Below are 16,624 nucleotides of genomic sequence, written 5' to 3'. Positions count from 1 at the left end.
ATAACCAATGGAACAAGTGTATCACATGTATTATAATACTGGCAATTAAAGTGATAATGAAATGCGTTGGATGGTCATTTACATGCAATGCTATGATGACTTATATATATAAGAACCAAAACAAGAAGATCAAAGAATGGAACATTTTCTGCACTGATCTACAGCAAACAGAACGCAATTAAGATGTTTCCTCTTAACACTTTATTTTATTCAAAATGATTTGCCGTTAAGCAATATAATAAAGAATTACACTGCAAACAAAACTGTGTTTACATACCACAATACCCGTCGTTTGTATGACTGAAAAATTGTTGAAAAAGACGTTGAACCCGAACACACGCACACGCACACGCACACGCACACACACACACACACACACACACACACACCACAATACAATGGAACTATTTCTGTAATGATAATCGTGATCAGGTTCCAATGTAATATGTTTATATTGTGAGAAGCATGTACAAGCAGACCGCTGATATGTAGCACTATTTCTAAAAGTCTAACCGGTATATAATAGTCTTGCATTGTTATCTTAGACAAACTTTGTAGGGGACCAATACACTGTGATACATGCCAAATATCTACTATATCTCCATATTTCTATGTCAATCATCTTAACATCCATGCATCTTCTGTTCAAGTTCTTTTTTTTGACGTATCTGTGTTTCTGAAAAGTGACTATACCACTGGATTTTGACAGTAAAATCAAATAATTTTCCAGTTTTAAATTACTATGTATATATTTCGTTTTATATACATTTGTTTTTCAACAAAGTTCTGCTTTTTACCTTTATTATGAAAAAGTTAAATGTTTTCTTATATTACGTTAAAAAATTCAGCTGACGGCTCGATTCAGGCAAACACAGCATGTCGAATTACAAACAATAAATGGATCGCGTCAACACACCAGTAAATGAGGAATCAGCATCATTGGTTCGCTGGAACGTTATTTGATTGAAAGAAAAGTCAATAGAAATCTAGTCCTATAAATGTGACATTACAGTGCGGTACACACGCCATATGTGATGAGAACAGTTACACTCTTTGGATTATAATAATTTAAAAAACAACGTCTTTCTGTACATGAGAAACATTCTGAAATTATTCAAGATCTTGTGTGGAAATTCTTAAAAAATAAAGAGTTAAAAATATATACAGTTTGTGTTAAACAAAAAGTTAGCTTGACGACATTTCAGAAAGAATACCAAAAGTGTACAATATTAAATATTATAATTAAAAATGGCTAACACATCAGAAGAGACATTTACACACACAATTTCCGTTTCAACGGAAGTCAGTTTAATCATGGATGACGGAAATAATGTTAGTTCATTATTACCAATGTTGGTGTCCAACAAATCAGCTGCTAAACTGATTCAGGAGAAAATGAATACAGCTCAGTATTTTGTTTGTCCTACATTGCTTGTTTTTGGAATTATTGGTAATTTGTGTACAATTTTGACTGTTTCTCATGTCCAGTTTCATCAAATGACGTCCCGGTATATGTTGTACGCGCTGGCGACCTCCGATTCTCTGTTGCTTTTGACGAATCCATTCAATCAACAATTCATGAAGGAAATCTGGGGCCGGGATGTGAGAGCCCTTTCAAGTGAAGGGTGTAAATTTTTCTTTGTCATGTACAGAACGGGGAAAATGTCGTCATCTTGGTTTATAGTTTTAGTCGCTATTGAACGCTTTGTCGCAATACTGTTTCCACTGAAAGCAAAGCGTTTTCTCACGAAAACGACAGTTTGTATCGCTATAGCAATAATTTATATAATAATGCTTACCCTTTCTGGAAGTTGGACATTTTCTACTGACGTTGTAAACGACAGATGCAGTCCTGACGTTACTTCGCCCGTTAGTGTCAGTTTACATAAGTCGCTTGTTATTATCGGAGCCACTTGCTACTCTATCGCTCCGATGGCCATTCTTTTGACCTTGACACCGCTAATAGTTGTTGAACTCTACCGCAGTCAACGTCGTCGACAAGATTTGCAACTCAACAACGCTTCCAGACTAGCAAAAGATACATCTCGTGTAACCGTAATGCTAATTGGCATTGTAATAAATTACATAATTTGTGTGACGCCAATCACCCTTCTTCTAATTCTCACATTCTGGACAAATGAACCTATCTTCGGCTCACAAAAGACAGAATATATAATTCTTTCTGGTGTTGCCACGTCTTTTGAACAACTGAATCATTCGAGTAACTTCTTTGTCTACATCATGTGCTGTCGTCAGTTCAGACAGAGATTTTTCCGGATGGTTATATGCTGCTGGAAGAATAATATTTCCGGAAGGGAAAGCTCGACATTTGCCTCGACAAATGTGCAGGATCAGAATAGTGGATATATGGAAGAATACAGTGTTTCAGCTCGGGAATATCAGCATTCTAGTGATATCAACATGTCCGACCTCGATATAAAGCATACTTAAAATAAATGCCGTTTATCTTGAGTGATTTAACAGTTTACAACACTTCACAACTGGTAAAAGGACAGATTTAAAAATTGAATAAAAAAGTTAAAAAAAAAACAAAAACAACCCCACCCCCCACCAAAAAAAAAACAAACAAACAATTTTAGTGCTCGGAGGATGCGGAGAGACAAAAAATCAACTTCAGGTTACAAAGGAAGACAGAAAATCAGGCTTATTCTAGAAGAAACAAAATATAAAAATTGTGCTAATATTTGAAAAAAAAAAAAAAAAAAAAAAAAAAAAAAAAAAAAACAACAGCCAGAAGACGGACACCGAGATTTTACATTAAGATAATGATATGAATTCTTAGGAAATACAATCTATAAGAAGATCCTATGGAAGCATAGATTGTGGCCAAGCAAATGTTCAATATTCTTCATACCCTCTAGCACCAGCTTGTGGCCAAGCAAATGTTCAATATTCTTCATACCCTCTAGCACCAGCTTGAGTGAACCTCTAATACACGGAGGCATTAAACGGACTCCATTATATTAAATAACCAGAAAAGTCCAAATACGGGGCACTTTTACAGTTGCCGCCGGCTGTTATTATAGTTAATAAAATCGTTATTAACATAATATTCCTGCTGATACAACTCAACAAATATCCTGAAATTGCTGCTCATCGGTTCCTGAGATGTTATTGGATTTCATAATCTGCGTACTGCTGTTTTATGAATTTGGCATAGCACGATTCATTCTTAGTACAAAATTATTACATATTTAACAATAATTTGACATGTACTGTGAACTATGATATACACACAATAATAAACTACTTTTGACAAAGTCATTTGATTTTCTAAGATATATATCCTGTACGGCATTTTACAGCAGTCAAAGACTGTATTTTTGTGCAGAATAACAGTCATGTTTTTATTTCTTAAATTACGACCTGTAGAGTACATGTAGAACATTGCATTTATAATTGTAGAGTTCATGTTTTAGCTACAAAATAAATTATATACAGCTGTAAAAATGTTAAAATGGACAATCAACGTAACAGCTGTAAACATATTACAGGTGTAAAAAAGGAAAACATCATGTTAGGAACGAAAACAGAGAGATGAGTAGATATTAACTATAAAGGGTAGCAGTATGTCCAAAACGGTTGGAAGGAAGTAAGCAAAGAAACATTAAACATTTATGGTTACAATATATCAATTTGAAAAATTGAAAAAAAAAAATCAAGAGTTACAACGAAGTAGCAATGCACCTTTACGTGTAGAAAATCTCTGTTATGAAAAAATGTTAATTTCTTGAACTATTACCAGTTTGAAATACAGAATGTTTCTGATTATATAACACCTTTAACAAGTAATCAAGTTGTTTAAAAAGCAGCACTTTCCCCATTGCAGAAAATACTTTAGGAAAGCTTGTATCCCGTAAAAATGCATTAAAATGGTTAACACAACAACAGTCTTTAAGTGCCGTATGCCGACATTAAACTTCTCCCTGAAATTGTTATATTTCCTGGTCCTTTGGGAGTACGGAATATCACTTTTACCATAAAATAATTCTGCTAAAGCCGGTGCTAGGGGGCTTAAAGGGTGTTGCGCATTTCATTACCTCTCATTAACAGACTCAATCAAACCGAGCCTGCTGTTATTTTTCTTGGTTGCATTCTATGTTTCCAAAGATCGTCTCACAGATTTTATTGCAGTTTTAAGTCGATATATGATATGAGTTCCCTTAGATATACTTTTCATAAAATTACCCGTGCAAAATGTTAAGCCGCTAAGTATCTATCAACTGTTTTAAATGTTTCAAGTTCTGAAGACAGATCACTTTTATATTGATATAAATACATTAAGCGACATAATATCATTTTATAATTTAATTTAATTTTGTGTTACACAATTATTTGTCCTTTTTGTAGAACAGGTAATTTGATTATATAAACATATTGCATATTTTCTATTGTTGTATGAATTTCTTATAGAAAACAAAATAGCTAGCATGTCGAGGAAGAAGGGCATCCTTATTATAACCACTGTAGTATGTGACTCTGGGACAACTTGTGTATATTAAAAAGAATTGGAACCACTACCCTTGCTTGATCGTAAAAGGCCACTAATAGAGTCTGAACTCTTGATTACAGGTATATAAGTTAAGATTCCATACCACATACTTATTGAGACATGAAACTAAAATTTTGGTACTGTTTGGCGTCGTGTGACCTGCACTGTCTTACTGCACCGTAAAACACAAATCGTTTAAAAAAATATTTGAAATTGACAGTTCATTTTTTCTTTTGAAGACCGTATTGAAAATAAGGGAGTATTTTCGGAATGAATGTATTATTATTATTTATTATTATTATTATTATTATTATAATCCTAATGTTGATAGTGTAAGTATTATCATCATCATCATCATCATCGTTATCATCATCATCATTATTATTATTATTATTCATTCGTTCGTTCCCTCGTTTATGTCATTTCAATTTCTTTGGAGGGCATTGCGAGAAACAGAAGGTGCTTCCCATCCTCCTGATTCTACAATGTGCAAGATAAACAAAAACGGAACATCTGTTTTAAAAAGTATATAATAAGATACATTTGAAGTGAAGAATAAATCTCAAGCAAACAAAATTATAGCAGACACAGATTGACTGAATATGTTCATGTGAAGTAATGAAATGTATAACCTTCCTCAAACCCCACCTTCTCCTCAAATAGCACTGACTTAATCGGACTTCTATTATAATGAAATTGAATGATTTATTTTGTTTTGTTGGGTTTAACGTCGCACCGACACAATTATAAGTCATATTGTCATATTATAAGTCACAGCTTTGATGGTGGAGGACGACCCCAGATCCCCCACCCCCGTGCATTATTTCGTCACGAGCGGGCACCTGGGTAGAACCAGCGACCTTCCGTAAGCCAGCTGGATGGCTTCCTCACATGAGGAATTCAACGCTCCGAGTGAGCCTCAAACCCACATCGATGAGGGGCAAGTGATTTGAAGTCAGCGACCTTAACCACTCGACCACGGAGGCCCCGAAATTGAATGAACTCCTTGATCCCAAAGATCTAGAAAATTGAACAATAGATAAAGTCACGTAGAAAAACTTACTAAAGTTAACTAGAAGAGGACAGAAGTTTCTTAGGTTGGTATCTTACCTATGGACAGCCGCGTTCCGTTTTACATACCTTATACATGTATAAAGATTAACTCATTATCAGAAATACTGATTTTAAAAACGTCTTTCGTCAGTACGATAAGAAAACAATTTCTAAAATATAATATTTTAAGATAAATAGGATTTCTGTCACGCTAAAAAGAAAAGTTTTTTTTCTAAACGAATTATAACGATACGCATGTTAAGATTGTTTCAAAAACAAAATTGAAAGGAAATATGTTTCCATAACAAAAGCCCAGTCGGTCTTTATAAATTAACAGCCTGCTTCAAAGTTGTGTTGTCACATATATACAATATGTAAAAATAGAAGTAAAGGCACTAATCACTGCTGCATTGTAGTCTTTGAGTTTTTTTTTCTGTTATTCAAGAAACACAAAAATTCTCATAAGAGAAAAATGAAAGTAGATAACGTCGTTTTTGCAAGTGTTTGATGGTATCTGAAATAATCGCCTTGTTGAAAAGCCAAATGCAAATATTCTTGAATAGAAGGGCACACAATTAATGCAAAATAATCTTGAATTTAGCATGTTTGTTGTTCAGCCCTTTTACAGTAAGACACTACGCTTCCCTCTTTGATTGTGTCTGACGGAACAAATGGAGGACTCTATGATAAGTAGTTCTTAAATCCCACCGGGACTTGGCTATTTTGATTTCTGTCTTCTGGTCTGTTTCGTCGGGTGCTTCAGGGTTTCCTTTGTTGTCCTGTCTTCTGCAGAGGCACTGAGCACATTTGTTTTTGGTTCTTGATGTTTGCTATTTATATAAATAAAGATCATTTTTTATGGTTTACATAATATGCCTTCTGTTGCCATTGCGTAAGTTAAGGATTCACCTGGCGGGGATAATTTATTTACACTGTCCTGTGACACTGGAAAATGATGGGGGTAAGAGCGAGGTAAGGTGCACCATAAACCGGTTTAAACTCCACAGGGTTGGTTTATGCCGCTGACCGTTCCAAGGCGGTGCCCTACTATGTTCCTTTATTATTTTCGTTTTGTCCTAGTGTGTTTGCCATGTGTGAGTATATATATATGTGTGTGTGTGTTGTTTGTGTGCGCGTCCTCGTGCTGTTAGATTTGGGGAGGCTAAATGTTTTGAATGTGACTTTCCCTGTTTGATATTATCCTTGTATTTAGGTATAAAAACTAAAGAATGTTATTACTGAATTTAAGTGGAAGAGCGGGGAATCTAACTCGCAATACCTGGTTCTGTTTTCGGTTATCTTATCACTGGCTAGCTTCGTCCCTTTCTACCATACTTTATATTAAGAGTAAATTTAATGAATTGTAGAGAACAATGTTTTTCTTGTTGATTTGGCACTAAAACTTTTCAAATAATATAATTCTAACTATTCTGTCTCAAATGCAATAATGTTTCAGTGAATATCAATTGACATCAATTTCACGATAGCTTGACAAAGTATAATGGAAAATATTTAAACATTTCAGATAATTACTCTGTTAAAGTATCTTTAATGTCTGAACTGGCATTGCTAATCTTTTAGTTAAAGATAGAAAAGAAATTGTTTCTTAAGCTTCGATAAAATGTGATTTGATCGAGCTTGCTTCAGTTGAAACATGACAGTAACGTATGCTCCGAATAACTAGTTAGCATTAACTCCTGTTAATGAAAAGTGAATAGTGTGATAGATAACCTCACACATTGCTAAAAGGGATTTCAACACTAACAGAAAATGATAAAACACTAATTCTGTCATTAAGATGAAACCATTATCGAATCAAAGGATATGTGATAGTTAATTTAGGTTCACTGGATGACAGAATTAATGTAAAAGCAAGATGTATGGTCACAGCACTTACTGTCATTGTACGATCGCTTTTTAATTGTCGTCAATAAACTTCATATTGCGTGGGGTGGAAAAAGATTTCTTCAATTAGAATCATAGAATAAAAGAGACATGTGTGTGTGTGTGCGTGTGCGTGTGCGTGTGCGCGTGCGCGTGCGCGCGTGTGTGTGTGTGTGTGGGTGGGTGTGGGTGTTCACGTGTGTGTGTGCGTGTACGTGTGCATGTGTGCGGAAGGTGAAGAAATAATGTGAATGTACGTTGTGGGTGGCGTAAATCCATATAAAACCTTAGGTACTGAACTTCACATGCTGAATAACATTCTTATAAAGTTCCACGGCTAGGTCAAACACTTGTTTGAGGAACATATGACAGAAACTTTTAGACACTTTATGTATATTTTGACTAAGTCAAGGGCAATAACTTACATTATCATTATAATATTGCTGATTGAAACACAGACGCTTTACTTCACATGCTGAATAACAATTCCATGATGTTGGATGACTAGGTCAAATACTTTTTTCGATAAACATGAGCGTATAGATAGCTGTTCGGACGCAGTCGAATCATTTCTACCAAATAAAGAGAGTCGGTTGGGGTTGGAGAGAGAGAGAGAGAGAGAGAGAGAGAGAGAGAGAGAGAGAGCACAAAAACAGCGAGAAGTAGTGTTAGGTTTTAACTGTAGTAAGCAAAAATAAATTATGCGCAAACCGTCTGAGATTTACTGATTAGGCAATTACCTTACGGGAATGTAAATAAACACGGGTCTTGCAATTTATCTTACGACGGACATTCAGCCTAAGTTACATAAATATCATGCTTGGCATTTATAAGATACTGACTTGACACGAAATCCAAATCTTATTATTTTGCCTTGGATCTGCAACACTATCAGTTGGTGGAATTGGTGTTAACTCAAACATTGGTTCTGCACTTCGTTATTGGAAGTGGAGCATTCATCTCAAGTTTCATGCATATACATATCCGTCAAGGAGGAGTTTATAAGACATGAAACGAGCACGAAATCTGAGGCTGAGACACTAACTTTCAGCTTTAGTTTATGTTGGTGCAATGTAAACATCGGCTCTGAACCGTTTCGCTATCAGTGGAAGATTTAAAAGATATGAGCTGGACAAATACCAAAGGCAAAATTATTCGACCTACAGTTCTGACATTGACATTTTGCTAACACAACTGGAACATAGGTTCTGCAGGTCTTGATTGCTCGAACATTCAACTGAAGGTTAATATATGTTCTTCACCTTTAGTTTAGTTTAGAAAATATAGACTGACAAGAACCCGTGATTCAACCTTTGATCTTCACTTGTGACATTGACCTAGGACTAGTACAAATGAAGCATGGGTTCTGCGCGTATTACTGATGAGATGAATTTTCCATCCAAGTTTCAAAATATTTCTTAATCTGAAAGACATATTACAATCAGAATTCGGTCAATTAAATGAAATTGTAGTGAACACTTCCAATGTCAATGATCTTGTGTCTGAGTTCACTAGAATCACGTCCGACATTGTTCAGAAACATGCCCCTCTAAAGGAAAGAACTATTCTCTGTAGACCGACAGTTCCTTGGTACTCTGGATACCTAAAACAGCTGAAACAATACAAACGATCAATAGAAAAAATCTTTATGAATGACAAATCTGACCTTTCAAAGAAAGTGTATAGTGGTGTAAGAAATGTATATAGCACTGAGCTTTCTAGGGCCAAGGATGAGTATTACCAGAACAAGATTGGAGAAGCAGAAGGGAACATCAAAAAGCTGTATGTCGTAACATCCGATTTACTGGGAAGGTCGAAAGACAATCCGCTCCCATTACACACAAGTGCAGTATCTTTGGCAAATGACTTTCTACGATACTTTGCTGATAAAATAATCAAGTTGAGAAATGATCTTGACAACATATCAACTGAAACACCCAATGGTAATTCTTCCTACTCAAATCCACCTTTGACTATGAATACATTTACTGCGTTCAAACCACTTTCCGAAAACGATATTTTGAAACTTGTATATGCATCAAAATCTACAACTTGTGAACTTGATGTGATACCAACTAAGAAATTAAAGGAGCATTTTTCACAACTTGTTCCCGTTGTGACAGAAATTGTAAATCGATCACTGCTATCTGGTGTGTTCCCTGATGAATGGAAAAGTGCTGTGATAAAACCTTTGTTGAAGAAGAAAGGTCTCCCACTTGAACTGCAAAACTATCGCCCAGTGTCAAATTTAACATTCCTCTCCAAAATTCTTGAAAAAGCTGCACTAAATCAAATCAACAAGAATATTGAAGCTAACAATCTCCTCCCAGCTTACCAAAGTGCCTATAGAACATATCATGGGGTTGAAACAGCAATGGTCAAAATGTATAATGATCTTTTGGAAACCATAGATGAAAATCAAATAACAATCGTGGTCATGATCGACTTGAGTGCAGCGTTCGATACCATCGATATCCCGATACTGATTCAAATCCTTCAAGATGACTTTGGTATACATAGCACACCCATGAAATGGATAGAATCTTATCTCACGAACAGAACAATGAAAGTTTTAGTCGAACAGTCAGCATCTGACACGGAGCCACTAAGGTTTGGTGTCCCGCAGGGTTCTTGTGCCGGACCTGTGATCTTTACCCTGTATATATCGGCTCTTAACCGAGTGGTGCAGAAATATCCAGCTGATCTCTATGGATACGCGGACGACCACAAGATTGCGTTAAAAATTCAAGCGGGAAATTCTCAAAATGAGACAACTGTCCTTCAACAACTCGACAGTTGTCTAAATGAAATCATAAAATGGATGACAACCTTCAAACTGAAAATGAATCAGTCTAAAACTGAAATTATTATGTATGGAACAAGACAACAGTTAGCGAAATTGGACATCACAAGTGTAAACGTTGGTGGGTGTGACGTAAAATGCGTCGATCACGTCAGAGACCTAGGTGTAACTATGACCAATACACTCAACTTTGACCATCACATTCAGAAAAAGTGTCAGATAGCTCATGTACAGTTACGAAACCTTAGGGCTATACGGAAACATCTCACACAGAAGTCAACTGAATCATTAGTGCATGGATTGGTTCATTCTCACATTGACTTCTGCAACAGTTTATTTACAGAAATTCCAGCCTACCAAATCAATAAACTACAGCGAGTCCAAAATCATGCCGCTAGAGTGGTCAAGAATGCTTCCTATGAAAAACCAAGTACCGAACTTCTGAAAGAATTACACTGGCTTCCAGTTAAGGCTAGAGTAATGTTCAAAGTTTTAGTAATAGTCTTCCGTGTCATCAATGGTACAGCTCCAGTATATCTGAGGGAAATGTTTGTACCTACCCGACAACGATACAGACTTCGCTCACAAAGTGACACTAACTTTAACATCCCTAGACGGCGAACAAAACTAGCAGACAGATCTATGGCAGTCGTTGGTCCCAAATGGTGGAACGATCTGCCTAGCTATCTGAAAAACATTCAGTCTGAAGCCAGCTTTAGATCAAAACTGAAAACACATTTATTTAGGCAGTTTTATGAACAATGAGGGTGTCTTGTTAAAATACAAAATATTCAGAAGTGGTGTAAAATAGTATTTATATATGTCCAAATCTTTAAATCTAAGTTCTAGAATCCTGTTCATATTTTGTATGTATATATGTTAAATGTGTGTTATGTAATTGTAAAGCGCAATAGAATATTTTATAATTTTTGCGCTATATAAATGCCATGTATTTGTATTTTGTATTTAATCGGTTGAGAAGATGGACTGGTTATTAAATCAAACAAACAGACGGACTGATGAAGGGACAATGTGAAACCTATTCCCCAAAGAGGGATAAAATAATTCATTTCAATTTTCTCCTCATAGAGCAAACATAGTTTATAGAAAACCCCTTGGATTAAGTTCAAATTCATTGTCAAATGATGTCCTGTTGCCACGTCCTCTGAAGACGACAATGTGTAACAGGATTGATAATATCTGACCTTTCAGCAATTTCTTTGGCATACTATGTACAGATTCCGAATGAAACATCATTAACATTTCTTAAAGATTTTGTTGCCATAGAAGATAAAAGCTACACCTACATAGCTGAGATCATTTAGTGTGACGTATGCCTCGCTTAATATATTGTGAAAACTGATCTCATTTATAAAGCAATTATTAATCTTCATGAATTTAACTGCTCTTTGTGAGAAAAGACATAAAATTTGAAGATATTTGCGATGCAGTATATTAGCATTGTTGACGCAGATATATTACATTTACATTTTTTGGCCATATATAATTATATGAATTCATTGATAAAGAAGTTTTATCGCTGCTACGATAATAGCTCCTGTTTGTTTACATTGTATATCCGTATAAATAATGAATGATTTTAGTGCTTTCCGCGCGGTAATAGGTCTTTTTTGTAACGGCATTCGTTAATTCATGAAATATTATCTGTTTTACAGTCAACCACATCCGCACTTTGAAAATTTTATACCGCATGTAATGCGTAATTGTATCTCTGCGTTTTGTTGCCATATATGACAAATATGTATTTTAGTTAATTTTTCGAACCGGACTTTTCGTATGTGAAACTTTAACGGATGAAGTATTTTTGTTTTCGAATATTATGTTTTTACTTTGATAAAATTATAACTATTATTACCTGGCAATACTGAGAGTTAAATCCGGGACCAGTAAATAATGACTATAACTGTTTATCGAAATATAAGAAGTATCCGAAACAAGTGACAGTTTTGATGTTCTCTGCTTCACCGAGAGCACATTAACACAAACATTTTAATGTTAGGCCACTTTGGTGGATAGTATTTGTCGTTCAGGAGGCCTTTAAATTTGTATCACAAAGTAGCAGAATTCTCTATCTAGAAATACCACTGGGTGAATCAGTGTGGGTTAAAGTAAAATGTTGCGGTGGAGTAAAACTTGATTGCAACTGTATATAGCTCACGTAATACAACTGTTGATTTTTGGGACAGATTAAACATTTCTATAGAAAATGCTTTCGATATTAGCAGTAAAACTGTAACTATAGAAGACATAAATGAAGACCAGCTTAATCTGAACAATCATTAAATAGGTGATATAGTACTTTTGAACAATATGTACAAGTTATAGTGGAAAATACGCGAATTACGCCTCATTCATTCATACTTCTCGATATAAGGGACATTTAATACTCCGGCAAACATGAGTGATCATTTAGGCACATTTGTTTACATTAGATTTGACTGACCTTCTTCAGTACCGTTTAAAAGACGTGTTTTGAACTATAAACCAGCAGACTTTTTAAAAAAAAGGAATGAGTTACTTAGAACTACAGACTGGTAATTTTATAAGTTCACATGAGGCAACTAGTTCCTTTACTGATAAATTCATTGATCTAGCAAAGAGCTGTTTTCAATCCACGTATGTTGCAATAAGACCAAATGATAAACCATGGTACGCTTCTGTAATACGTCGTGTATCTAGGCAAAAAGGTCGCAAAAACATAAAGGTATTAAAACAAAAAAATGTGTTTGAATGGAGAGTAATTTATTTAAACATGCAAAACAAAACAGTTCAGTAACTTGGAATTCACTCCCTTTGGAACAAGTTCTAGTTACTCAAGATTTTATGGGAAAATGGTTAAACTATTAGTAAAACAGGGGCACCTAGGATCTTCCTCCGCAATCAAAGCTGGAAAGTCGCCATATGACCGGTGCGACGTTAAGCCCAACATAAAAGTAGGAATATCATGAACTCTTGATAAGAGAACTAGAAGTATTGATCTTCTTTCGTCTTTGCTAATTAATAAAGCATCGGGACCAGATGGAATTAGAAACAGAATGATAAACGAATGTAAAAATACAATTTGTAAACCATTATGCATATTTTTTAATAGATCATTAACTGAATATGACTTTCCATTCATGTAGAAATCAGCTACAGTCATTCCGCTATATAAAATGGGCAAGAATTACAGGCCTATTTCTCTGATTAGTTGTGTAGGAAAAGTTATGGAAAGTCATGTTCAAACATCTCTACAACCATTTAAACGATTAAACATATTCGAAGCAGAGGTCACTCTACTGTGTATCAATTGTTAGATATTTACCATCAAATATGTCTGTCTTACGATAATAAAATACCTGCATGTATGGTTTTCTGCGACATATCAAAGGCATTCGATCGAGTATGGCATGAGGGTCTAATTTTCAAACTTAAAAAAGACGGAATCGATGGAAATCTTTTGCAGTGGACCAGAAGTTAACTTATTAATCGTGATCAAAAAGTGCTTATCGGATCGTTTATTTCTGATCTAAAAACTGTATCTGCCGGTGTCCCCCAAGGCCCTGTCCTTGGTTCGTTCTTCTTTTTACGATATATAAGCGATATTGCAGATAACTTACTGAGTGTAGCTCGTCCTTTTGCTGATGAAATTTCTTTTCACACATTTAATTCATGCAACATATCTTAAACACTGATCTTCAGAAAATTAGTGACTGGTCTCTAAAATGGCTCGTTGAATTTAATCATACTAAAACAGAAATAGTATTTTTAACGTAAATCTGCATTAACATTCAATAACGTTAGTCCTAACATACACAATTAGGAGTAACATATGGTAAAAATATAATAACTGCAAAAAGTAAGTTAATTTAACTACATTTGAAATATTAGTAATGCCGGGTAAAACATATAAGTAAAATTATGGCACTAAAGTTTTGTTACATTTTCTTATCCGGAAGAACATTGTATTTAAAACTGTGTTCAACAAATACTTAATGTTACTGACTCAGACTTTTTCTAAATCCATCTCCACTATAAATGTGAATCTCAAACTTGAAAATTTAACTAGATCAAACAGAAATTCACTACTGGAAACTTATCAGTACAGGTAGCTTTCTGCCTACACCTATTTATTCATGAGGCAATCAGCGGAGCTTTCGTTGTTTGGAAAGGTGTCAGTACCTTAAGACCTTACGATTGTTATGTGTATCAAAACATCAATCTGTATTAACGTCATGTGACACATCATTTAGCTGCACTCGGAGATTTCATATGGGTAGCAGCCGACAGCATGTTTTCACCATTAACATATCAGTAGTACTTCCGTTTGTCAATTGGAGCTTACACTGGCAGAACAACTTAACGCGTGGGTTAAACTACAAACACAGTAGATGACTTCATTTAAGATCGCGGCACCATAAACAACTAATAAATTATCTGGGTAAACATATTCGCCACCCACATTTAAGTGACTCATACACTCTTACACACTTTTATGCGATTCTTTTCTCTCAAAAATCTTTATAATGTGGGGCTGAGAATGTGGCCAGTGGCATGAAGTTTTCAAGATATCCTGACATTTACCAGAAATATTGTGCAGAAGGGAGTAAATCGTTGTAACACTTTTGAAAGTAAAGAAAAACCATTCTTCTTGTGTTTAAACTTATATCTATAACATTTTTATGCCCCTGAAGGGAGGCATATTAGTTTTCAACTGTCCGTCCATTCGTTAGTTCGTTAGTTTGTTCGTTCGTTCGTTCGTTCGTCACAACGTTAACTTTTTGCATTAAGCGACTTTACTCGCGACCCACTGCACCCAGTATCTTCAAACTTCACATGCTGATAGCACTTATTGAGTACACGATCCTTACTGACTTTGGGATCACCAGGTCAAAGGTCAAGGTCACAGGGACCAATGCTTACTTTTTGCATGAAGGCACTTTACTCGCCAACCACTGCACCCAGGAACTTCAATCTTCACGTGCTGATAGTACTTATTAAGTACACGATTCCTACTGACTTTGGAGTCACCAAGTCAAAGGTCAAGGTCACAGGGGCCAATGTTAACTTTTTGCATGAAGGCTCTTTACTCGCAAACCACAGCACCCAGGACCTTCAAACTTCATGTGCTGATAGTACTTATAGAATACACCAACGCTACTGACTTTGGGGTCACCAGATCAAAGGTCAAGGTCGCAGAGGCTAATGTTAACTTTTTGCATTAAGCCACTTTACTCGCGAACCACTGCACCCAGGACCTTCAAACTTCACATGCTGATAGTACTTATTGAGTATACGATCCTTTCTGACTTTGGGGTCACCAGGGCAAAGGTCAAGTTCACAGGGGCCAATGTTAACTTTTTGCATGAAGGCACTTTACTCGTGAACCACTGCACCCAGGACCTTCAAACTTCACGTGCTGATAGTACTTATTGAGTGCACGACCCCTACTGACTTTGGGGTCACCAGGTCAAAGGTCAAGGTCACAGGGGCCAATGTTAACTTTTTGCATTAAGGCTCTTTACTCGCGAACCTCTCCACCCAGGACCTTCAAACTTCACATGCTGATAGTACTTATTGAGTACACGACCCCTACTTTGGGGTCAAAGGTCAGTCACAGGGGCCAATGTTAACTTTTTGCATGAAGGCAATTTACTCGCGACCCACTGCACCCAGGACCTTCAAGTACACGAGTACACGACCCCTACTGACTTTGGGGTCTCCAGGTCAAAGGTCAAGGTCACATGGTCCAATGTTAATTTTTTGCATGAAGGCACTTTACTCACGAACCACTGCATCCATGACCTTCAAACTTCACATACTGATAGTACTTGTTGAGTACACAACCGCTACTGACTTTGGGGTCACCAGGTCAAAGGTCAAAGCGCTGCGGGGGCATTTGTCACCATTAGTGGCAGCTCTTGTTTTTCAATCACTTTATCATTACCCAGTGTTATAATATACATTCTATGCCAAACTTTGTGGAAATGAACACGCTGAAAAAATTCTCCCTAACGATGGAAGAGTGCCTTTAGAATAAATACAGCATTACAGAATAGACATTCCATTGGTTGCAGCAGAAAATACTGAACGTGTTTATCTTGAAAAATGCACACTATAAAAATTTGGTATGATAATAAATTTTAGTTTTCATCCGTTTCAAAACAATATAATTTAAGAATGTCGAAATATATCATCAATATTTATCAAGCATTACACGAACGTCGTATGCCTTTTTGTTTAATAACAGCACTATACCAACGCCGTGTGCCTTCTTGTTTAATAACAGCACTATACCAACACCGTGTGCCTTCTTGTTTAATAACAGCACTATACCAACGCCGTGTGCCTTCTTGTTTAATAACAGCACT

The sequence above is a fragment of the Mercenaria mercenaria genome, chromosome 12 (genome assembly GCF_021730395.1).
Source record: "Mercenaria mercenaria strain notata chromosome 12, MADL_Memer_1, whole genome shotgun sequence".
NCBI classification, from domain to species: domain Eukaryota; kingdom Metazoa; phylum Mollusca; class Bivalvia; order Venerida; family Veneridae; genus Mercenaria; species Mercenaria mercenaria.
The sequence above is the reverse complement of the archived record's forward strand: the minus strand, read 5'-3'. Positions refer to the sequence as shown.